The sequence below is a fragment of the Salmo salar genome, chromosome ssa06, assembly GCF_905237065.1.
Source record: "Salmo salar chromosome ssa06, Ssal_v3.1, whole genome shotgun sequence".
Classification (NCBI taxonomy): domain Eukaryota; kingdom Metazoa; phylum Chordata; class Actinopteri; order Salmoniformes; family Salmonidae; genus Salmo; species Salmo salar.
The window spans coordinates 79,494,080-79,519,241 of NC_059447.1; the positions used below are offsets into that span (position 1 = coordinate 79,494,080).

Consider the following 25,162-nt stretch of genomic DNA (forward strand, 5'->3'; position numbering starts at 1 on the left):
TGTAATTTCCACTTTGAAATTTCAGACTTGATTTTCCATTTTTGAAAAATGGATCAACCATTATAATAAATGTTCATTATTTACTGTATAATCCACGCACTAATTCATATTTCCTGTTGCTGCAGGGTTATTTTCCTGCTGTAGCTCAAATTCAGATCCTACATCTGTATTCTTTCTGTGATTGCTGTGGCGATTTCCCAGACACATTGACAGATTACATAGAGACTGGAGTGTTGTACTTCGAGAGCTGTGGACCCAACCGTTTTGCCGTAATCTTGGATGTTATCGAGAATTTTGGTGCCAATTTATAGTCTTTTATATCTTCAAGGTCACCCAAATTCTTGCAAATGTTAAGTCAATGATCAAATGGCAACTTCAACATCCCCCTGAGGTCGATGTCCACGCCTCCGCAAAAATCGAATTAGCATAATAAAACAATCCCAATAAAAATCTGTTTAAGGAACAATGGATACGTCTCAATCCACCGCATCCGCCTATGTCACACTTCCGCATCTGCCGTGAAAGGTGACAGAGCTAGAGCGGTGTTTGTCAGATCATGAGACAACCCGAAAATTGGGCTCTATGACCTCCACAACTGTCAGAAGACTAGTTTGAACTCAGTACAGACGATCTGTCTGTAGTGTCCGAACCGTATGGGCTACACACTAATGACCCCCCTGTGCAAAGGTTTTGCTCTAGGATGCCCACAGGCCTCACAAGACTTGTCTGAAGGTCCCTGGTACCAGTTAAAAAAATGAATGAAAGTATATGTGGAGACCGTTTAATGCCAAAAATAGGGGGTTAAATACATGTACATGCTTCCTGATCATTCTTATATCTCTCAGATATAGGACAGACACTTCAGAACAAACTTCCTTTTGATATGTTTTTGGGACTATCTGTTGTTCCATGTAGTGAATCTGTTATTCAATGGGTTTGTATTGGCTAATAGCAGTAATATACTTCAAGGGGTCTGTCCTATATTTCAAAATCAAAAAGCTAAATGATGCTTGGTATGACCTTCTTGAACAATTCCATATAGCTTAGTAGAACCCCACCTCCCCCGGCTTAGACAGGGCTTAGACTCTGATGGGTTGATTTACAGTCATGAGTGCCTACATTTTACATACGGGTGGTCTCGGGAAACAAACCCACTATCCTTATGTTGCATACTCTACCAACTGATCCACAGAGGACCACTTAAGAAATCACTCAAAAGAAGAGAAAGATGGCGATAGGAAATGTCAACGAACTTCGTTGACAGCTGACATGTAAAGTCACCAGACCTTCCCAGAGTCCTCCTCTACTCAGGGCATGTTTAAACAAAAGCTTCTCCACTTGATGCTATTTACTCCCCAGACGTGGGCTAGAGAGATTGATAGCTTTGTCTCCAGTGTCACCCCATCAAGGCGTCTCCATGAACCAGTGGGCTAGAATTGCATTTGGTGCCACAGACAAATGACACATGCATCAGACCTCTCCCTCTCCCAAAGACCCTGGGTGATAAATTACCCACAAATAGAGGGGCAGGCTGAGAGGAAGAGCTCTGTGTGTGTGTGTGTGTGTGTGTGTGTGTGTGTGTGTGTGTGTGTGTGTGTGTGTGTGTGTGTGTGTGTGTGTGTGTGTGTGTGTGTGTGCGTGCGTGCGTGCGCGTGCATGCGTGTGCATGTGAGAGGAGGGCATTAGATCCTGAGGCGGCCCTGCCTGAAATAATAAGTGTTGGCTGGTTGGCTGGTCGGTTGGTCGGTCGGTCGGTTGGTTGGTTGATTGGCTGGTTGGTTGGTTGATTGGTTGGCTGGTCGGTCAGTGGGTTGATTGGTTGATTGGCCCGTCAGTTGGTCGGTTGGTTAGTTGGTTGATTGGTTGATTGACTGGTCGGTCGTTTGGTTGATGGATTGGTTGGTTGATTGGTGGATTGACCGGTCGCTTGTTTGGTTCATTGGTCGTTTGATTGGTTGATTGGCTGGTCGGTTGGTTGGTTGATTGGCTGGTCGGTTGATTGGTTGATTGGTTGATTTGCTGGTCGTTCAGTCGGTTGATTTGTTGATTGATTGGCTGGTCAGTCGGTTGGTTGATTGGTTGATTGGCTAGTTGGTTGGTTGATTGGTTGGCTGGTCGGTCAGTGGGTTGATTGGTTGATTGGCCGGTCAGTTGGTTGGTTTGTTAGTCGGTTGATTGGTTGATTGGCTGGTCGGTCGTTTGGTTGATTGGTTGGTCTGTTGATTGATTGGTTGATTGATTGGTTGATTGGCTGGTCGGTTGGTCGGTTGATTTGTTGATTGATTGGCTGGTCAGTTGGTCAGTTCATTTGTTGGTTGGCTGGTTGATTGGTTGATTGGTTGGTCTGTTCGTTGGTTGGTTGATTGGTTGATTGGCTGGTGGGTCGGTTGATTGGTTGGTTAAATTGGTTGATTGGCTGGTCGGTCATTCTATTGATTGGTTGGTTGATTGGTCGGTTGATTGGTTGATTGGCTGGTCGGTCGGTCAGTTGATTGGTTGGTTGATTGGTTGATTGGCTGGTCGGTCGGTTGATTGGATGATTGGCTGGTTGATTGGTTGATTGGCTGGTCGGTCGGTTGATTGGCCGGTCGGTTGGCCGGTTGGTTGGTTGGTTGATTGGTTGATTGGTTAATTGGCTATTCGGTTGGTCGGTTTATTGGTTGGTTGGTTTATTGGTTGGTTGGTTGGTTGGTTGGTTGGTTGATTGGTTTGTTGGTTGGTTGGTTGGTTGATTGGCTGGTTGGTTGGTTGGTTGATTGGCTGGTTGGAGCTCTAGTGCTGATGATATGTTTACAGTAGCCTAAAACTGTGCAGTAACTTTATAGTGATAAAATAACCTGGTTAAATCTTATAGTTTCTAGGCGACCCGTGCACAAGAGCCGCACATATATTTATCTTCACTAAACTGCTACTCTTGTTGGCTGAGTGAGCTCTGCTGTCTTGCTGTCTGCTGTCTTGCTGTCTGCTGTCTTGCTTCATCTCTCCTCTGCTCAGTAACATAATATGATTGATTTCACTGGCGGCCCCAGTTGAACCCCCGGCTATAGTGTTCAAGCTAGGGAAGAGGAAGAGGTAGAGGTGTGGAGGCATATGGCTGTGTTTGGGTGTAGTAATGACAATGACTGTTACCCCCGCACACACACACAAACACACACACACGAACACACTGTGAAGACGACGCTAGCTGTTTGAGAGTCTGCGGCCATTAGAGCCGTACTGTGTGTCTGCTCTTTGAAGTAGGACATGAAAGAGAGACAGAGAGAGAGTGAGAGACAGACAGACAGACAGACAGACAGACAGACAGACAGACAGACAGACAGACAGACAGACAGACAGACAGACAGACAGACAGACAGAGCGAGAGAGAGAGAGAGCGAGCGAGCGAGAGGGATAGTGAGAGACAGAGCGAGCGAGAGGGATAGTGAGAGACAGAGAGAGAGATAGAGAGAGAGAGAGAGAGAGGGATAGAGAGAGATAGAGAGAGAGAGAGAGAGAGAGAGAGAAGAGAGAGAGAGAGAGAGAGGAGAGGAGAGAGAGAGGAGTCCATAAACACAAACAACTTCTGGCAAAATTGGAAAAAACGTAAAAAATTGTGACATATGGACAACCCATTTTAAAACACTCTACAACACCGTTCAAATTGACACAAATGCAGAACAACGCCAAATTCATGAGAAGTTGAATGGATTAGAAAAAGCTATAAAAGACAATCAAAATCCATTGGACTCCCCAATTACTGACCAGGAGCTCTATAAGAAACTTCAGGCTCTCAAATTTAAAAAAGCATGCGGACCCGATGGCATCCTAAATGAGATGCTCAAACTCACTAGTGCAAAATTCCAATTGGCTATATTAAAACTGTTTAATTTGATCCTGAGTGTAGGTTATTTCCCTGACATCTGGAATCAAGGACTCATAACCCCAATCTTTAAGAACGGAGACAAATTTGACCATAACAATTACAGAGGCATTTGTGTGAACAGTAACCTGGGGAAGGTTTTCTGTAGTATTATCAATGTAAGAGTTCTAAACTTCCTTAATAAGCACAATGTCTTGAGTAAAAGCCAGATTGGATTCATACCAAAACATCGCACAACTGATCATATTTACACCCTACACACCCTGATAGATAAACATGTCCACCAAAATAATTCCAAAATATACGCTTGCTTTATCGACTTCCAAAAAGCATTTGATTCTATTTGGCATACAGGACTGTTCTACAAAGTTATTGAAAGTGGTGTAGGGGGTAAAACATATGACATAATTAAATCAATCTATACTGGCAATACATGCAGCATTAAAATTGGTAAGAAAATAACAGAATTCTTTAACCAGGGGCGGGGCCTTCGCCAGGGTTGCAATCTGAGCCCTGCACTCTTCAATATTTACATTAACGAATTGGCCACTATTCTAGAAAAATCCTCAGCCCCTGGTGTTAGTCTCCACAATTCAGAAGTTAAATGCCTACTCTTCGCAGATGACCTATGCCTGCTGTCACCCACAGCACATGGCCTACAGCAGAGCCTGGATCTGCTAGAGCAGTACTGCCAGACCTGGGCCCTAGCAGTAAACCCAAAAAATACTAAAATAATGATTTTCCAGAGAAGATCCAGATCTCAGGGAATTAGACCAAAGTTCTCAATTGGTACAAAATATATAGAGTACTGTACACACTACAATTACTTAGGTTTAAAAATAAGCTCAACTGGACACATTAATGAGGCAGTGAATGAACTGAGAGAGAAAGCACGCAGGGCATTCTACGCCATTAAAAAGCAAATTCAAATTGAAATACCTATTAACATTTGGCTAAAACTAATTGAATATGTCATTGAACCAATTGCACTTTATGGCAGCGAGGTGTGGGGTCCACTTGCAAAACAAGATGTCAGCAAATGGGACAAACACCCCATTGAAACCCTGCATGCAGAGTTCTGTAAGATTCTCCTACATGTCCAGAGGAAAACTACAAACAATGCATGCAGGGCAGAATTAGGCCAATATCCACTAATAATAAAAACTCAAAAAAGAGCAATTAAGTTTTGGAAATATCTAAAATACAGTGACCCCCCTCTCATATCATTACCAAGCCCTGCAATGCCAAGAGCTGAGCAAAGAAAAGAGTCCCCTCATCCAGCTGGTCCTGGGGCTGAGTTCACAAACCTGTTCTACTTACACACTGAAGCCTCAGGACCAGAACATCCAATCAATCAGAATAAACCAAATTACAACACAGTCAAAACAAAACTACATTGCTTATTGGGAAACACAAGCACAAACACAAAGCAAAATGCAGTGCTATCTGGCCCTAAATCGACAGTACACCGTGGCTAAATATTTGACCATGGTTACTGATCAAAACCTTAGAAAAACCTTGACAAGGTACAGGCTCAGTGAGCACAGCCTTGCCATTGAGAAGGGTAGACACAGGAAAACCTGGCTCCCTGTAGAGGAAAAGCTGTGCAACCACTGCACAACAGCAGAACCTGAGACAGAGCTGCATTTCCTGACAAAATGTCAAAAATATAAAACAATTAGAGAGTGTCATTTTCCCAAATTTGAAACCCTTATTCAAGGTTTCAAAGATCTCTCTGATGAGGATAGACTCCCCGTCCTGTTGGGGGAGGACGCAGAGAGCTGTGGGTTGGCAGCGCACTACATTGCTGCCTGCCATAAGTTGAGGGACAGTGTCTGACAGACTAATCAACCTGCACATGTACTCTACTGTATGCTTATTGTTATTGTTGAATGTATGGTTATTTTGACCCTTGATTATTGTTGTTACTGTTGTCCCGTTGACAACTTTGATTCTCATTTTTATTTATTTTTATATTGTAAATATCCAAAATAAGCTTTGGCAATATGTACATTGTTACGTCATGCCAATAAAGCGAATTGAATTGAATTGAATTGAATTGAATTGAATTGAATTGAGAGAGAGAGAGAGCAAGCGAGTGAGAGGGAGAGAGAGAGAGAGCAAGTGAGCGAGCAAGAGGGATAGTGAGAGACAGAGAGAGCAAGCGAGCGAGAGGGATAGTGAGAGACAGAGAGAGAGAAAGCGGTATAGAGAAAGAGAGAGAGAGAGGGATTGAGATAGAGAGAGAGAGAGGGATTGAGAGAGAGAGAGGGATTGAGATAGAGAGAGGGATTGAGATAGAGAGAGAGGGATAGAGATAGAGAGGGATTGAGATAGAGAGAGAGAGAGGGATTGAAAGAGAGAGACAGAAATAGTAGGTTGGATGAGGCGTTCCACACTCAATGATAATTTAACATGTGTAATGTTAAAGTTGACATTGATGTATGTAACGTTACAGTTGACATTGATGTATGTAACGTTACAATTGACCTTGATGTGTGTAACGTTACAATTGATCTTGATGTATGTAACATTACAATTGACCTTGATGTATGTAACGTTACAATTGACCTTGATGTATGTAACATTACAATTGACCTTGATGTATGTAATGTTACAGTTGACCTTGATGTATGTAACGTTACAATTGACCTTGATGTATGTAACATTACAATTGACCTTGATGTATGTAATGTTACAGTTGACCTTGATGTGTGTAACGTTACAATTGACCTTGATGTATGTAACGTTACAATTGACCTTGATGTATGTAACGTTACAATTGACCTTGATGTATGTAACATTACAATTGACCTTGATGTGTGTAACGTTACAATTGACCTTGATGTATGTAACGTTACAATTGACCTTGATGTATGTAACGTTACAATTGACCTTGATGTATGTAACATTACAATTGACCTTGATGTATGTAATGTTACAGTTGACCTTGATGTATGTAACGTTACAATTGACCTTGATGTATGTAACATTACAATTGACCTTGATGTATGTAATGTTACAGTTGACCTTGATGTGTGTAACGTTACAATTGACCTTGATGTATGTAACGTTACAATTGACCTTGATGTATGTAACGTTACAATTGACCTTGATGTATGTAACATTACAATTGACCTTGATGTGTGTAACGTTACAATTGACCTTGATGTATGTAACGTTACAATTGACCTTGATGTATGTAACGTTACAATTGACCTTGATGTATGTAACATTACACTTGACCTTGATGTGTGTAACGTTACAATTGACCTTGATGCAGTTTGTAACTCTATAGGGAGTCAAAAATTTGCAACAAAAAAAATCCTATCAGTTAATCAAAAACCTACATTAACCTATGATTTACCAAAGATTACACATCTAATCAAGGTGTAAATTAAAGCCAGTTTTAGTGACAGTGTTACATGTTGACATTGGTACATAGAGTAATGAATTGCACAATATTAATATCTTTGACATATCTTTCTGATTTGAGTAATCATTTTAATACTGTTTATTCCATCGCCCATCATTGTGAGAACATACAGAAATCAAAAGTCTAAAGATTTGGACTAAAAGTGAAATCCTTTCTCAGTAAATCCACTGGTTGGTAATGAGGTCTATTGTGAGCAGCTTTGTTGCTGGTGTGACTGCCATGTCTAGAGCTGGCACTCAGTAATTGCCTAGGCTTTGTACAGATGAGGTTGAGTGCAATCTCTCACTCCCTATCACTCCATCCATCCATCCCCCTCTCTCTCTCTGCCTTCATCCCTCCTGTTTCTCACACTGACTCTCTCTCTTTCTCTCTCTCACTCTCTCTCCCACACGAGTAAATTTCCTCTCTCTCTCTCTCTCTCCCTCTCTCCCTCTCTCCCTCTCTCCCGCTCTCCCTCCCTCCCTCCCTCCCACCCTCCCACCCTCTGGCTGATGTATGATTCATATGGACTGAGCCTGCAGGCAGGTATAATTCAGGTCCTGACAGGTAACACTCACTAAAAGGCTGGGAATGGAGCCAAGAGCTGGTGGCAGGCAGCGAGGAGAGGGCTAGAGTGCCGCAGGCTGGAGAGAGAGGATATAGAGGGAGAAAGAGGAGAGAGAGGGGGAGAGAGAGAGGAGAGAGAGGAGGAGAGAGGAGAGAGAGAGGAGAGAGAGTAGTGAGTAGAGAAAGGAGAGAGAGGAGACCCTGGCAGGGCAGACAGAGCCACTCCACACACACCTAGTATTTGTGTTGTCTTTGTGAGCGTGATACAGCAGGGTTTAATTTGTGTTTTCTTTGTGAGAGCTATACAGCAGGGTTTAATTTGTGTTGTCTTTGTGAGCGCTATACAGCAGGGTTTAATTTGTGTTGTCTTTGTGAGCGCGATACAGCAGGGTTTAATTTGTGTTGTCTTTGTGAGCGCGATACAGTAGGGTTTAATTTGTGTTTTCTTTGTGAGAGCTATACAGCAGGGTTTAATTTGTGTTGTCTTTGTGAGAGCTATACAGCAGGGTTTAATTTGTGTTGTCTTTGTGAGCGCGATACAGCAGGGTTTAATTTGTGTTGTCTTTGTGAGAGCTATACAGCAGGGTTTAATTTGTGTTTTCTTTGTGAGAGCTATACAGCAGGGTTTAATTTGTGTTGTCTCTGTGAGAGCTATACAGCAGGGTTTAATTTGTGTTGTCTTTGTGAGAGCTATACAGCAGGGTTTAATTTGTGTTGTCTTTGTGAGAGCTATACAGCAGGGTTTAATTTGTGTTGTCTTTGTGAGAGCTATACAGCAGGGTTTAATTTGTGTTGTCTTTGTGAGAGCTATACAGCAGGGTTTTTATTTGTGTTGTCTTTGTGAGAGCTATACAGCAGGGTTTAATTTGTGTTGTCTTTGTGAGAGCTATACAGCAGGGTTTAATTTGTGTTGTCTTTGTGAGAGCTATACAGCAGGGTTTAATTTGTGTTGTCTCTGTGAGAGCTATACAGCAGGGTTTAATTTGTGTTATCTTTGTGAGAGCTATACAGCAGGGTTTAATTTGTGTTGTCTTTGTGAGCGCTATACAGCAGGGTTTAATTTGTGTTGTCTTTGTGAGAGCTATACAGCAGGGTTTAATTTGTGTTGTCTTTGTGAGCGCTATACAGCAGGGTTTAATTGCATCCAAGCTGTTGTCTTTTCTCACTTAGAGATCAGAGTCTCAGGGTCGGCGTATATTGGGCTGATTTACAACGATACAATGAATTCTGTATAAAGAAAAAAAACATTATACAGCCTGGATACAGCCCTTAGTAGTGATACATTATATTGGCCATACACCACAAATCCCTGAGGTGCCTTATTGCTATTATTAACCGGTTAAAACATAAATAGAACAGTGAACAAGTAGTTTTGTGTCATACCCATGGTATATTGTCTGATATACACAAGGCTGGAATGCTGTTTCAGCCAATCACCATCCAGGACCCAAAGTACCCGGTTTATAATCGGTGTTATAAACCGGGTGGTTTGAGCCCTGAAAACTGATTGGCTGAAAGCAGTGGTATATCACGTGTATGGCAAAAAATATTATTTTTACTGGTCTAATTTGGTTGGTAACCAGTTTATAATAGCAATAAGGCAACTCAGGGTTTTGTGGTATATGGCCAATATACCACGGCTAAGGGCAGTATCCAGGTTCTGCGCTTTGCGTCTCGCCTACGAACAGCCCTTAGGCGTTGTATATTGGCCATACACCACACCTCCTAGGGCCTTATTGTTTAAATATAAAGGAATTGTATTGTTGTTTATCTTACCAACAGACGCCATTTTGTCCTCCACTCTCTCCATCTTCCTCCCTCTTTCTTTTCTCTCTCTCGTTCCATGGAGCTTTTTAGCATGTCTGTAAGGCTGTCTGATGGTTCGACTGCTATGAATCCTGTCTTGAGATATGTGGTGCATTCGAAAAGTATTCAGACCCCTCCTTCACATTTTCCACATTTATTCTCTAATGGATGAAATTATTTTTTTTCTCTTATCAATCTACACACAGTACCCCATACTGACAAAGCAAAAACAGTTCTTTAGAAATGTGTGCAAATCTATTAAATACAAAAAACTGAAATACCTTATTTACTTAAGTATTCAGACCCTTTGCTATGAGACTCGAAATTGAGCTCAGGTTCATCCTGTTTCCATTGATCATCCTTGAGATGTTTCTACAACTTGATTGAAGTCCACCTGTGGTAAATTCAATTATTTGGACATGATTTGGAAAGGCACATACCTGTCTATATAAGGTCCCACAGTTGACAGTGCATGTCAGAGCAAAAACCAAGGCATGAGATCGAATGAATTGTCTGTAGAGCTCAGAGACAGGTGTCTGCAGCATTGAAGGCCCCCGATAACACATTCTTAAATGGAAGAAGTTTGGAACCACCAAGACTCTTCCTAGAGTGGGCCGCCTGGCCAAACGGAGCAATCGGGGGAGATGGTCACTCTGACAGAGCTCCAGAGTTCCTCTGTGGAGATGGGAGAACCTTCCAGAAGGACAACCTTCTCTGCAGCACTCCACCAAGCAGGCCTTTATGGTGGAGTGGCCAGACAGAAGCCACTCCTCAGTAAAATGCACAATAGCCCGCTTGGAGTTTGCCAAAAGGCACTGTAAGAACTCTCAGACCATGATAAACAAGATTCTCTGGTCTGATGAAACCAAGATTGAACTCTTTGGCCTGAATGCCAAGCGTCAAGTCTGGAGGAAACCAGGCACCGCTCATCACCTGGCCAATACTCTCCGTATGGTGAAGCACGGTGGTGGCAGCATCATGCTGTGGGGATGTTTTTCAGCAGCAGGGAGTGGAAGACTGGATCGTCAGGATCGAGGGAAAGATGAACGGAGCAAAGTACAGAGAGATCCTTGATGAAAACCTGCTCCAGAGCGCTCAGGACCTTAGACTGGGGCGAAGGTTCACCTTCCAACAGGACAACGACCTTGAGCACACAGCCAAGACAACGCCAGAGTGGCTTCGGGACAAGTCTCTGAATGACGCAGCCAGAGCACAGACTTGAACTGGATCTCTCTGGAGAGACCTGAAAATAGATGTGCAGCAACACTCCCCATCCAACCTGACAGAGCTTGAGAGGATCTACAGAGAAGAATGGGAGAAACTCCCCAAATACAGGTGTGCCAAGATTGTAGCGTCATACCCAAGAAGAGTCAAGGCTGTAATCGCTGCCAAAGGTGCTTCAACAAAGTACTGAGTAAAGGGTCTAAATACTTATGTAAATGTGATATTTCAGTTTTTTTGTATCTATACATTTGCAAAAAAATCTTTTATTATAGGGTTTGTGTGTTAATTGATGGGGGGGGGGGACTATTTAGTACATTTTAGAATAAGTCTGTAACGTAACAAAATGTGTAAAAAATGAAGGGGTGTGAATACTTTCCAAATGCAGTGTATTTAGTGAGTATATAAAACATGAAGAACACTTGTTCTTTACATAACATAGACTGACCAGGTGAATCCAGGTGAAAGATATGATCCCTTATTCATGTCACTTGTTAAATACACTACAATCACTGTAGATGAAGTGGAGGAGACAGGTTAAAGAAGGATTTTTAAGCCTTGAAACAATTGAGACATGGATTGTGTATGTGTGCCATTCAGAGGGTGAATGAGCAAGACATTTGAATCGGGTATGGTAGGTGCTAGGTACACTGGTTTGTGTCAAGAACTGCAACGCAGCTGGGTTTTTCACCCACAACAGTTTCCTGTGTGGATCAAGAATGGTCCACCACCCAAAGGACATCCAGCCAACTTGACACAACTTTGGGAAGCATTTGGGATGCTTTTGACTCCAAAAAAAGGAGGGGGGGGGGCAGCTCAATATTAGGAAGGTGTTCTTAGTGTTTGGTGTACTCAGTGTATCTACTCAGTGTATATATTTGTCAATATGGTAATATAATGGTATAAGGGTTTGTTTGTAGACTGTTTCTGTTGATGATTTTACCCATAACTGTTTTCAACTGTAAATCTCATACAGATGTCTTTTTATAATTTATGGACTTTAAACTGTCTCTTTAACCACCTGTGTCTGTGTCACACAACACTATGACTTGAGATTGTCTTCCCTCCACCTCCTTCGCTGCTAAAAATTCAAAGATGACATTTACACCTGTCGCAGGTATGTGTGTGTATTTTGGACTTTGTAGGTCAGAAGTGTGTGTGTGTGTGTGTGTGTGTGTGTGTGTGTGTGTGTGTGTGTGTGTGTGTGTGTGTGTGTGTGTGTGTGTGTGTGTGTGTGTGTGTGTGTGTGTGTGTGTGTGTGTGTGTGTGTGTGTGTGTGTGTGTGTGTGTGTGAGGGCTTTAGTCCATAAGATCTGTGATAGGTTTTGTGGGGTGGCTGATGATGAAGATTGCAGTACATTGGTCTGATAGATGTTCTTGTTTAGACACGTCTGAAGACCTAAGCTGAGGAGGATTGATTCATCCTGACTCGTGATTTTACTAGTACTTCCTGGAGCTTTGACTCTAAGCCTCACCATTGCAGCATCGGAAATGTAGTTGAAATGTATTTAATGAATGGATCTTCTTCTTATCTGTCCATATATTCAACATAGTAAATACATAATACAAAACATATTATTCAAATCAAATACTTAGACCAATCAAGCATGGTTGTCAGATAATCTTATTGCTGAAATTCCATAATTGTAGTCTTCAGGAATTTTTGTCAATTTCGGTGATTAATATTATATGACTGCAGCCTGTTGGTTGCGGTCTGTACATGTCAGATAAGCTCCATCATAGAATGTGGTCTTCTATAGACAGGGATTGTGTGCTGCCTGTGCAGGAGGGAGGAACAGAGGGCGCCTGCGCTGCGGTGTGATAGACAGACGGAGCCCTCCAGAATACAGAATACCAGCTCTGCTTTTGTTATGCTTTTGGGGAGGAAGAGAGGGAGGGAGGGGGAGACAGGGAGGGAGAAGGGGAGAGAGGGGTTATGTCTGTCAGACAGAATTGCTGCTCTCACTCTGTCTCTCCCTCTATCTCTTCTTCTCTTTCTCTCGCACTGTCTGTCTGCTTGGATGGCAAATCCAACTCCTGAGGGGGAGATCACCATAGCGACAGTGCTGTGCTATGCATGCCTGTGGATGCTGCTGCAGTATAGGCACAGAGAGCAGGGCGCTCCTATGGAAACTCATATACGGCAAGCCCGCTGTCGTCGTCATGGCAACGAGCAGCTAGTGCACAGTGTTAATGATGGGATGGATACAGCCGGAAAATGCCTTTTGTAGCCCAACCAATTAAAAGTTGGATGTCTTGCTTTATCCCAATTCCCGCAAGGGCAAAAATGCATAAATTGTTTCACTAAGTGAGACTAACGATTTATAAGACATCAGTCCCTTAGAATTGTTTTTATTGTTTGTTAGGCAGAGGTCGCTGTATTTTTATTACTTTGACTGAGCTGGATTTGACATGCCTCGAAAAAGGCTACTTTGATGACAGTAGATCTAGAAAAGGTTAAGGTTCCAAATGGTTGTGTTCTAAAAAGGTTCTAGCCTCAACAGTTTTCTATAGGCATTAGCTAGAGGAGTTAACCAGAGGATATGTTCTAAAGGACATTTCTCTGAGGGAAGTCATTATTATTTCCACAGCATATACTTCTCTTATACCCACCCTCTCTTTCTCTCTCTCTCTCTCTCTCTCTCTCTCTCTGTCTTTCTAAATGTAATTTCAATTCAATTTCAACTGAAGGGTCTTTATTGGCATGGGAAACATATGTTTACACTGGCAAAGCAAGTGAAATAGAAAATAAACAAAAGTGAAATAAACAATAAAAAATGTACAGTAAACATTACACTCAAAAAAGGTGTCTCTATGTCTATATACAGTGTTGTAATGATGTGCAAATGTAAAAAAGGAAAATAAATAAACATAAATATAGGTTGTATTTACAATGGTGTTTGGTCTTCACTGATTGCCCTTTTCTTGTGGCAACAGGTCAAACATCTTTCTGCTGTGATGGCACACTGTGGTATTTCACCCAAAAGATATGGGAGTTTATCAAAATTAGATTTGTTTCCGAATTCTTTGTGGGTCTGTGTAATCTGAGGGAAATAACTGTCTCAAATATGGTCACATTTTGCAGGAGGTTAGGAAGTGCAGATCAGGTTCCACCTCATCATGTGGGCAGGTGTTTTCTCTTGAGAGCCAGGTCTGCCTTCGGCGGCCTTTCTCAATAGCAAGGCTATGCTCACTGAGTCTGTACATAGTTAAAGATTTCCTTAATTTTGGGTCAGTCACAGTGTTCAGGTATTCTGCCACTGTGTACTCTCTGTTTAGGGCCAAATAGCATTCTAGTTTGCTCTGTTTTTTTGTTAATTCTTTCCAATGTGTCAAGTAATTATCTTTTTGTTTTCTTATGATTTATTTGTCTATTTGTGTTGCTGTCCTGGTGCTCTGTGAGGTCTGTTTGTGAACAGAGCCCAAGGATCAGCTTGCCTAGGGGCAGTGGTGTAAAAAGCTCCCAATTGTCATACTTGAGTAATTACAGCACAATCCTTCTCCAAATTGTCTGCAGTGTTCCCTAATAGAAAATGACTCAAGTAAAAGTGAAAGTCACCCAGTAAAATATTACTTGAGTAAACATATAAAAGTATTTGGTTTTAAATATACCTAAGTATCAAAAGTAAATGTAATTTTTAAAATTTACTCAAGTATCAAAAGTAAAAGTATAAATCATTTCAAATTCCTCATTTTAAGAAAACCAGTCGGCACCGTTTTCTGATTTGTATTTAGTTATGGAGAGTCAGGGGCACGCTCCAATACAGACATATTTACAAACAAAGCCTTTGTGTTTTGTGACTCTGCCAGACCAGAGGCAGTAGGAACGACCAGAGATGTTCTCTGTTTAGTGACTCTGCCAGACCAGAGGCAGTAGGGACGACCAGGGATGTTCTCTGTTTAGTGACTCTGCCAGATCAGAGGCAGTAGGGACGACCAGGGATGTTCTCTGTTTAGTGACTCTGCCAGACCAGAGGCAGTAGGGACGACCAGGGATGTTCTCTGTTTAGTGACTCTGCCAGATCAGAGGCAGTAGGGACGACCAGGGATGTTCTATGTTTAGTGACTCTGCCAGACCAGAGGCAGTAGGGACGACCAGGGATGTTCTCCTGATGTGTGAATTTGTGCGTGAATTTGACCATTATCCTGTCCTGCTAAGCACTCAAAGTGTAACGAGTAATTTTGGCTGTCAATGAAAACGCATGGAGAAAAACGTACATTATTTTCTTTAGGAATGTAGTGAAGTAAAAGTAAAATTGGAAAAAAATTAAATAGTGAAGTAAAGTACAGACACCCCAAAAACTACTTAAGTAGTACTTTAAAGTATTTTTACTTAATTTACACCACTGCTTAGGGGGCTCTTCTCCAGGTTCATCTCTCTGTAGGTGATGGCTTTGTGTTGGAAGGTTTGGGAATCGCTTCCTTTTATGTGGTTGTAGAATTTAACAGCTCTTTTCTGGATTTTGATTATTTGTGTGTATCAGCATAATTCTGCTCTGCATGCATTATTTGGTGTTTTACACGGAGGATGTTTTTGCAGAATTCTGCATGCAGTCTCTGTCTGTCTGTCTGTCTGTCTGTCTGTCTGTCTGTCTGTCTGTCTGTCTGTCTGTCTGTCTGTCTGTCTGTCTGTCTGTCTGTCTGTCTGTCTGTCTGTCTGTCTGTCTGTCTGTCTGTCTGTCTGTCTGTCTGTCTGTCTGTCTGTCTGTCTGTCTGTCTGTCTGTCTGTCTGTTCGTCTGTCTGTCTGTCTGTCTGTCTGTCTGTCTGTCTGTCTGTCTGTCTGTCTGTCTCTCTCTCTCTCTCTCTCTCTCTCTCTCTCTCTCTCTCTCTCTCTCTCTCTCTCTCTCTCTCTCTCCACATAATTACAGCACAATCCTTCTCCAAATTGTCTGCAGTGTTCCCTTATTCATATGTGGCTTAATTACCTGTGGAATTTTAATTGGTGTGGCCTGCCTGTGGGAGACGTTGAGGTGTCCAAGGTCATACTGAGTGGAGCAGGCACACACACACACACTGAGACAGTCAACAGTCCACAGTTTGCACCCGCAAGCTATCTGCCTGACAGCTGTAGGATAAAAGGAAGAGAAGAAGAGAGAGAAGACACCAGGGCAAAATAAAGAAATGTCAGATGTATGCAAAGGAAAATGGATTCTTCTCTGATCACCGCCTGTACTCTCCCTGAAAATGTATATTTTTGTTGTTATTCTCTAGTCTGTGTAGCTGAATCAAATAAAATCAAATTTTATTAGTCACATGAGGCGAATACAACAGGTGTAGACCTTACAGTGAAATGCTTACTTACGAGCCCCTAACCAACAGTGCAGTTTAAAAAAAATACGGATAAGAATAAGAGATAAAAGTAACAAGTAATTAAAGAGGAGCAGTGAAAATTAACAATATATACAGGGGGGTGCCGGTACAGAGTCAATGTGCAGGTGCACCTGTTAGTTGAGCTAGTATGTACATGTAGGTAGAGTTAGGAAATTGATCACCCAGTTGCGCGTGATATGTTGTATATGGAGCAGTTCTGTGTGTGTGTGTGTGTGTGTGTGTGTGTACCCTAATCGTTATGTATAATTCCAAATGGAGTAAAAATAGAGAGGCCCATTAGCTGGCAACGTGTCCTTGTTGTGCCGGTTGCCGGTGGTCCTTCAGTCTAACTGAGACAGTAGATTTGCACACATTAGGGCAGGCTAGGCCGGATCCATTGGCTGAGTGGGAGGGGGGATAAACCACAGTAAATAGAGTAGAAATGTGGGCCATTTTACAGCCCAATGACTCCTAACCAAGCATGTGAGCATTGGTGTAAAATTAAGTAAAAATACTTGAAAGTACTACTTAAGTCATTTTTTAGGTATATGTACTTTACTATATTTTTGACAAGTTTTACTTTTACTTCCCTACATTCCTAAAGAAAATATTGTACTTTTTACTCATTTCCCCTGACACCCAAAGGTACTCATTACATATCAAATGCTCAGGCAGGACAGCAATGTGGTCCAATTTACGCACCTATCAATAAAACGTGTTGTCATCCCTACTGCCTCTGATTTGGCGGACTCACTAAATACAAATACTGCATTTGTAAATTATGTCTGAGTTTTGGAGTGTGCCCCTGTGGAATCCACACTGAATATCCCTCTGTTTCACTTTTGTTTCACTTCAACAATGGTGAAACTGGCAGAGCAATGTTGAGTGTGGAATCCAGGCTACTACTACTATTGAACATCCACACAAAGAACTGTAGCATCTCATCACTGTCTACTCTAGTCTCATTGATAAAGAACAGCAACCTTCAACTCTTCCTTCCAAACTATAAATAAGCCCTTAGATATGGAAATAAAGTAATTGATTTCCTGACATCCACATTAACTTAGGGTTATGCGTCCCGCTAGCGGGACACCGGCTGCCCACATCCGGTGAAATTGGAGGGCGCAATTCAAATAAATAATCGTGATATTAAACATTCATGAACGTACAAGTATCTTATATCATTTAAAAGCTTACATTCTTGTTAATCTAACTGCGTTGTCTGATTTACAATGGGCTTTACAGTGAAAGCATACCTTGCGATGGTCTGAGGACAGCGCCCCATATCAACATATTTTTCAACCAGCACAGTCTTCACAAAATCACAAATAGCGACTAAATAAATCACTTACTTTTGAAGATCTTCCTCTGTTTGCAATCCCAACATGAATTTTAGTTGGTGCCATCGATTTCAGTAATCCACTCGTTCAACATGCAGACAAAGGAGTCCAAATAGCTAACGCTGAACTTCGTCCAAACAAGTCAAACGACGTTTCTATTTAATCCTGATGTACTCTAAAATGTAAATAAACTGTAATAATTCATACGGAAAGTAGTATGTTCAATAGGAAAGCAAAATTAGTAAGTGCGCTCCCTCTCCCTTCTGCACCGAAAGACTGATATTGTTCCGGTGCTCTCTTCACCGAAACTCCAAATTCTTGCTTGTTTTTCAAAAAACAAGCCTGAAATCTTGAATAAAGACTGTTGACATCTAGTGGAAGCCATAGGAATTGCATTCTGGGTGACGGAATTACATAGGAACAATAGGTTTCCATTATAAGAGCCTGGGACCTCAAAAACAATAAAAAATTCCGGTTGGTTTTTCTTCGGATTTTCGCCTGCCATATCTATTCTGTTTTAGTCTCAGGCATTATTTTAACAGTTTTAGAAACGTCAAAGTGTTTTCTATCCAATGCTACCAATTATGCATATCCTGGCTTCTGGGCCTGAGTAACAGGCAGTTTACTTTGGGCACGTCAGTCAGGCGGAAATTCAGGAAACTAGACCCTATCCCAGAGAGGTTTAAAAACCATGCATAATTTCACTCACTGTTTTTGAGCAATTAAATGGAAATCTCTCAACAGCTAATGATTATTATGGGAATGTAATTGAGGGCTGGTTGTGTAATTGAGGGCTGGTTGAATAAGCATTGGTTTTACATTTTGGAGGCCGAGTCTTTTAAACGATGTCTGCTGGGTTTTCGAAATGCAGTGGCTTTTGGGAATGTAATTGAAGTAGAGAATGCATTTTCCTGTATGTATGTACAATTGGTTAGAAAATAAACATTTCAATTCTTGTTTAGTTGACATTATGCAATGATTGACGTCCTCTCTGAGCCTGTTGGACTGCATTATGAATCCTCCAGATTTTAACTGATATAGAAGTCATTAACATTGTGCCAGATTGGCTATATCTGGCTATAACACGGTATCTCTAGAGATACAGAACCCTTATCTCATTAAGGCCATTGAACAAATCTCTACTCCTCTCATGTCTTGTATTTAGTGTCTATGGTTGCCCCCTGGCCAAAAAGAGGAAGACCCAGGAGAAACAGCCTCTGGAGCCTGCCCCCAAGAGGAGGCCCTTCTTAACCCCTCCCGACCCAGAGGAGGACACTGTTGCCATCTTCCCCTGCTATGAACCTGAACCCATGGATGAGAGGGAGGAGAAGGAGCAGGGGGAGTTAGAGGGGGAGATCCAGGAGGAAGGGGAAGAGGAGGAAGGGGAGGGAGAGGAAGAGGGAGATGAGATGGAGGAGGAGGAAGGATTTTCGGAGGATAACGAGGAGCAAGGCGATGAGGAAGGGGAAGAGGAGGAAGAGGAGGAAGAGGTGGAGAGGGAGAGAGATGTAGTAGGGCCAGTAGAGGTAGAACAGGTGGAGGATGGGATAGAGGAAGACGAGGAAGCAGAGGATGGGGATGATGAAGAGCAAGAGGAAGAGGAGGAGCAAGAGGAAGAGGAGGATGAGGGCGATGAAGATGAACATGAGGAAGAAGAGGAGGAAGAAGTGCACCATGAGCCAGGTGAGCGCATTTTTCCAATGTTTCTGGGGAAATAAGAGGGGGTGATAGAGTTGGGTGGAGCTGGGAGTTATTTGCTGGACTAATAAGCTGCCACTAGAAATGAGGTCCCTGAATCAAAGATATACTTCTAATCAAAGTGATGCACCTTTGATGTGGCCAGTGAGAGCCATACCCAATCATGGAGAGACGGAGGCATAATACCTCAGAGAGAATAGAATTGGTGAAAGGGGTCTGTCTGGGCGGAGGGAGAGAGGCATGATGGTCTCTGTGAGCATGTGGCCAGTAAGGTCCTCAGGAGGAGGGGGGTGTAATAAGTGGTTCTCTACCTTCGGTGCACCAGATGCGCCTGTTCTCCCTTCATCGGCACTCCATCTTTCTCTGTCTCCCTCTCTCTCTCTCTTGTCCTCAATCGCCTCTGACAGTGCCTTCAAGAGCTATCGAGAGAGGAGCTCGCCGAGTTATTAACCCCCCCCCATGGAAATGCCTTCTTCGAGGACATTTCGTGCTCCCGAACCGGAACACCTCATACGCCTCTTTCATTCCCTCCCGCGGTCTCATATGCCGCTGTCCCTAAAATCAACACTGAAACGTATTATTACAACCACATTGACTCGTGATCCATGATTAGTTGAAAAGTAAATTTATTTGAATGGATTAATTAAAAGGTATTTGGTTTATTAGTCGTACTAGATACATTGGATTTGACTTTTACAAGTTTTATTTAAAGGATTTTATACTGGCAATGACTGGCCAAATATATGATGTACAACATCAAATTATTAATGCAAACATAATCCATTAAATGTGATGATTAATATCCAAATCATTGTACAGTAAGTAATACATTGAAGGGCTTGATAGTAAAAATCACAGAACTGGGAGATCAAAGGCAGATCAAAATCTAACTAGATGGAATGTTTTTGAAAGATGTTGAATTTCATATTAATATCCCAAAGAATTCAACTCTGATGGTCTTGTTCTTCATCTATCCAACTATAGTAAGGGCTGAAAGGTCTATCCTTCCTTTCATGACCACAGGGAACCGCTACAAAAATAGTGGACAATCAAGGCATCACTCGATAGGACAGAAGGACAACAACAACAACAACAGCGGCCCCGGTCCAAACATCGGCCCTAACGGGGAAGAGTATGAAAACTACGATGAGCTGGTGGCCAAGTCCCTTCTCAACCTGGGGAAGATCGCAGAGGACGCTGCCTACCAGGCCATGACCGAGTCAGAGATGAACAGCAACTCCTCGAACAGCGCCGGCGAGGACGATGATGACGATGAGGAAGAGGGTAGTGAGTGCGGCGGGAGCAGGAAGGGCGAGCTGAGCGTGGACCTGGACAGTGACGTGGTCAGGGAGACAGTGGATTCGCTCAAGCTGTTGGCGCAGGGCCACGGTGCCATGCTGCCTGAAGATGGCTGCCTAGAAGGGGTGGATGACGGCGAGCATCCCAACGGGCGGCCCCACCATCATGGGATCAGGGGTCAGGCTGAGGAGAGCGTGGAGGAGGTGTGTCTCAACAGCCTGGAGTGTCTGAGGAACCAGTGCTTTGACCTGGCCCGCAAGCTAAACGAGACGTCTCCATCTGACCGCCCTGGACACCCGGGCCTGCACCACTACCAGGCGCATCAGAACCACCACCCTCACCAGCCCCACCACCACCTGCTGCACCAAACCGACCACCAGCACCATCAGTCTCAGCACCAGCCCCAGGACCACCACCACTTGCCCAGGTACGAAAGCTGCCAGCAGGGCCAGCAGCCAGACGAGCGTGGGTCCCTGGAGCGCAACTACTCAGACATGGTCAACCTGATGAAGCTGGAGGAGCAGCTGAGCCCGGCCTCAAGGACGGGCTACTCGGCCAGCTGCCACCAGGACGGGGATGAGGACACCACATCGGTGGCCTCGGATCGCTCAGAAGAGGCCTTCGACATGACCAAAGGAAACCTGTCCCTGCTGGAGAAGGCCATTGCTATGGAGTCGGAGCGAGCCAAGGTCATGAGGGACCGCATGGCCTTGGAGGGACATCATGCGGTGGTCCGGAGGGACAATCATCATCACCACCACCGCGGCGAACACAGCCCCCGACAGAGCAGCGGGGCTGAGGAGCGCAAGTCCAGAATGCACCACGACGGGTCAAAGAGAGCATACTACCCTAAAGGTAACCACTTCCTTAAACTCTCAACACTCTCCCCATTCATACAATAGCCAGCTAGTATCTTCACCCTGATGTGTACAGTACTGATGATGCACTCAGTGCCAACAGCATTTTGGTTAATTTATTTTATTTTTATTTCACCTATATTTAACCAGGTAGGCTAGTTGAGAACAAGTTCTCATTTGCAACTGCGACCTGGCCAAGATAAAGCAAAGCAGTTCGACACATACAACAACACAGAGTTACACATGGAATAAACAAACATACAGTCAATAATACAGTAGGAAAAAAAATCTACAGTGCCTTGCGAAAGTATTCGGCCCCCTTGAACTTTTCGACCTTTTGCCACATTTCAGGCTTCAAACATAAAGATATAAAACTGTAATTTTTTGTGAAGAATCAACAACAAGTGGGACACAATCATGAAGTGGAACGAAATTTATTGGATATTTCAAACTTTTTTAACAAATAAAAAACGGAAAAATTGGGCGTGCAAAATTATTCAGCCCCTTTACTTTCAGTGCAGCAAACTCTCTCCAGAAGTTCAGTGAGGATCTCTGAATGATCCAATGTTGACCTAAATGACTAATGATGATAAATAGAATGCACCTGTGTGTAATCAAGTCTCCGTATAAATGCACCTGCTCTGTGATAGTCTCAGAGGTCCGTTTAAAGCGCAGAGAGCATCATGAAGAACAAGGAACACACCAGGCAGGTCCGAGATACTGTTGTGGAGAAGTTTAAAGCCGGATTTGGATACAAAAAGATTTCCCAAGCTTTAAACATCCCAAGGAGCACTGTGCAAGCGATAATATTGAAATGGAAGGAGAATCAGACCACTGCAAATCTACGAAGACCCGGCCGTCCCTCTAAACTTTCAGCTCATACAAGGAGAAGACTGATCAGAGATGCAGCCAAGAAGCCCATGATCACTCTGGATGAACTGCAGAGATCTACAGCTGAGGTGGGAGACTCTGTCCATAGGACAACAATCAGTCGTATACTGCACAAATCTGGCCTTTATGGAAGAGTGGCTAGAAGAAAACCATTTCTTAAAGATATCCATAAAAAGTGTCGTTTAAAGTTTGCCACTAGCCACCTGGGAGACACACCAAACATGTGGAAGAAGGTGCTCTGGTCAGATGAAACCAAAATCGAATTTTGTGGCAACAATGCAAAACGTTATGTTTGGCGTAAAAGCAACACAGCTTATCACCCTGAACACACCATCCCAACTGTCAAACATGGTGGTGGCAGCATCATGGTTTGAGCCTGCATTTCTTCAGCAGGGGCAGGGAAGATGGTTAAAATTGATGGGAAGATGGATGGAGCCAAATACAGGACCATTCTGGAAGAAAACCTAATGGAGTCTGCAAAAGACCTGAGACTGGGACGGAGATTTGTCTTCCAACAAGACAATGATCCAAAACATAAAGCAAAATCTACAATGGAATGGTTCACAAATAAACATATCCAGGTGTTAGAATGGCCAAGTCAAAGTCCAGACCTGAATCCGATTGAGAATCTGTGGAAAGAACTGAAAACTGCTGTTCACAAACGCTCTCCATCCAACCTCACTGAGCTCGAGCTGTTTTGCAAGGAGGAATGGGAAAAGATGTCAGTCTCTCGATGTGCAAAACTGATAGAGACATACCCCAAGCGACTTACAGCTGTAATCACAGCAAAAGGTGGCGCAACAAAGTATTAACTTAAGGGGGCTGAATAATTTTGCAAGGCCAATTTTTCAGTTTTTTATTTGTTAAAAAAGTTTGAAATATCCAATAAATTTCGTTCCACTTCATAATTGTGTCCCACTTGTTGTTGATTCTTCACAAAAAAATTACAGTTTTATATCTTTATGTTTGAAGCCTGAAATGTGGCAAAAGGTCGAAAAGTTCAAGGGGGCCGAATACTTTCGCAAGGCACTGTATATACAGTATGTGCAAATGAGGTAGAATAAGGGAGGTAAAACAATAAATAGGCCATGGTGGCGAAGTAATTACAATATAGCAATTAAACACTGGAATGGGAGATGTGCAGAAGATCAATGTGCAAGTAGAGATACTGGGGTGCAAAGGAGCAAGATAAATAAATAAATGCAGCATGGCGATGAGGTAGTTGGATGGGTTATGTACAGGTGCAGCGATCTGTGAGCTGCTCTGACAGCTGGTGCTTAAAGCTAGTGTAGAGATATGAGTCTCCGGCTTCAGTGATTTTTGCAGTTTGTTCCAGTCATTGGCAGCAGAGAACCTGAAGGAAAGGCGGCCAAAGGAAGAATTGGCTTTGGGGGTGACCAGTGAGATATACGTCCTGGAGCGAGTGCTACGGGTGGGTGCTGCTATGGTGACCAGTGAGCTGAGGTAAGGCGTGGCTTTACGTAGCAGAGACTTGTAGATGACCTGGAGCCAGTGGGTTTGGCGATGAGTATGAAGCGAGGGCCAGCCAACGAGAGCGTACAGGTCGCAGTGGTGGGTAGTATATTGGGCTTTGGTGACAAAACTGTGATAGACTGCATCCAATTTGTTGAGTAGAATGTTGGAGGCTATTTTTTAAATTACATTGCCGAAGTCGAGGATCGGTAGGATGGTCAGTTTAACGAGAGTATGTTTGCAGCATGAGTGAAGGATGCTTTGTTGTTAAATAGGAAGCCGATTCTAGATTTAATTTTGGATTGGAGATGCTTAATGTGAGTCTGGAAGGAGAGTTTACAGTCTAACCAGACACCCAGGTATTTGTAGTTGTCCGCATATTCTAAGTCAGAACCGTCGAGAGTAGTGATGCTGTACGGGCGGGCAGGTGCGGGTAGCGATCGTTAAAGAGCATGCATTTAGTTTTACTTGCATTTAAGAGCAGTTGGAGACCACGGAAGGAGAGTTGTATGGCATTGAAGCTCGTCTGAAGGTTAGTTAACACAGTGTCCAAAGAAGGGCCAGAGGTATACAGAATGGTGTCATCTGCATAGAGGTGGATCAGAGAATCACCAGCAGCAAGAGCGACATCATTGATGTATACAGAGAAGAGAATCGGCCCGAGAATTTAACCCTGTGGCCTCCCCATAGAGACTGCCAGAGGTCCAGACAACAGGCCCTCCAATTTGACACACTGAACTCAGAGAAGTAGTTGGGGAACCAGGCGAGGCAATAATTTGAGAAACCAAGTCTGTTGAGTCTGACGATAAGAATGTGGTGATTGACAGAGTCGAAAGCCTTGGTCAGGTCAATGAATACAGCTGCACAGTAATGTCTCTTATCGATGGCGGTTATGATGTCGTTTAGGACCTTGAGCATGGCTGAGGTGCACCCATGACCAGCTTTGAAACCAGATTGCATAGTGGAGAAGATACGGTGGGATTCGAAATGGGCGGTAATCTGTTTGTTAACTTGGCTTTCGAAGACCTTAGAAAGGCAGGGTAGGATAGATATAGGTCTATAGCAGTTTGGGTCTAGAGTGTCGACCTCTTTGAAGAGGGGGATGACCGCGGCAGCTTTCCAATCTTTGGGAATCTCAGATGATACGAAAGAAAGGTTGAACAGGCTAGTAATAGGGGTTGCAACAATTTCGGCAGATAATTTTAGAAAGAGAGGGTCCAGATTGTCTAGCCCGGCTGATTTGTAGGGGTCCAGATTTTGCAGCTCTTTCAGAAAATCAGCTATCTGGATTTGGGTGAAGGAGAAATGGGGGAGGTCTGGGCGAGTTGCTGGGGGTGGGGGGGGGGCTGTTGATCGGGGTAGGGGTAGCCAGGTGGAAAGCATGGCCAGCCGTAGAAAAATGCTTATTGAAATTCTCAATTATAG

General features: G+C 43.2%; 1 pseudogene; it reads left to right on the forward strand.

Moving 5' to 3' along the window:
• LOC106608144 (myelin transcription factor 1-like protein) overlaps nt 1–25,162 on the forward strand; it is a 286,795-nt pseudogene that overhangs the window by 156,359 nt on the left and 105,274 nt on the right.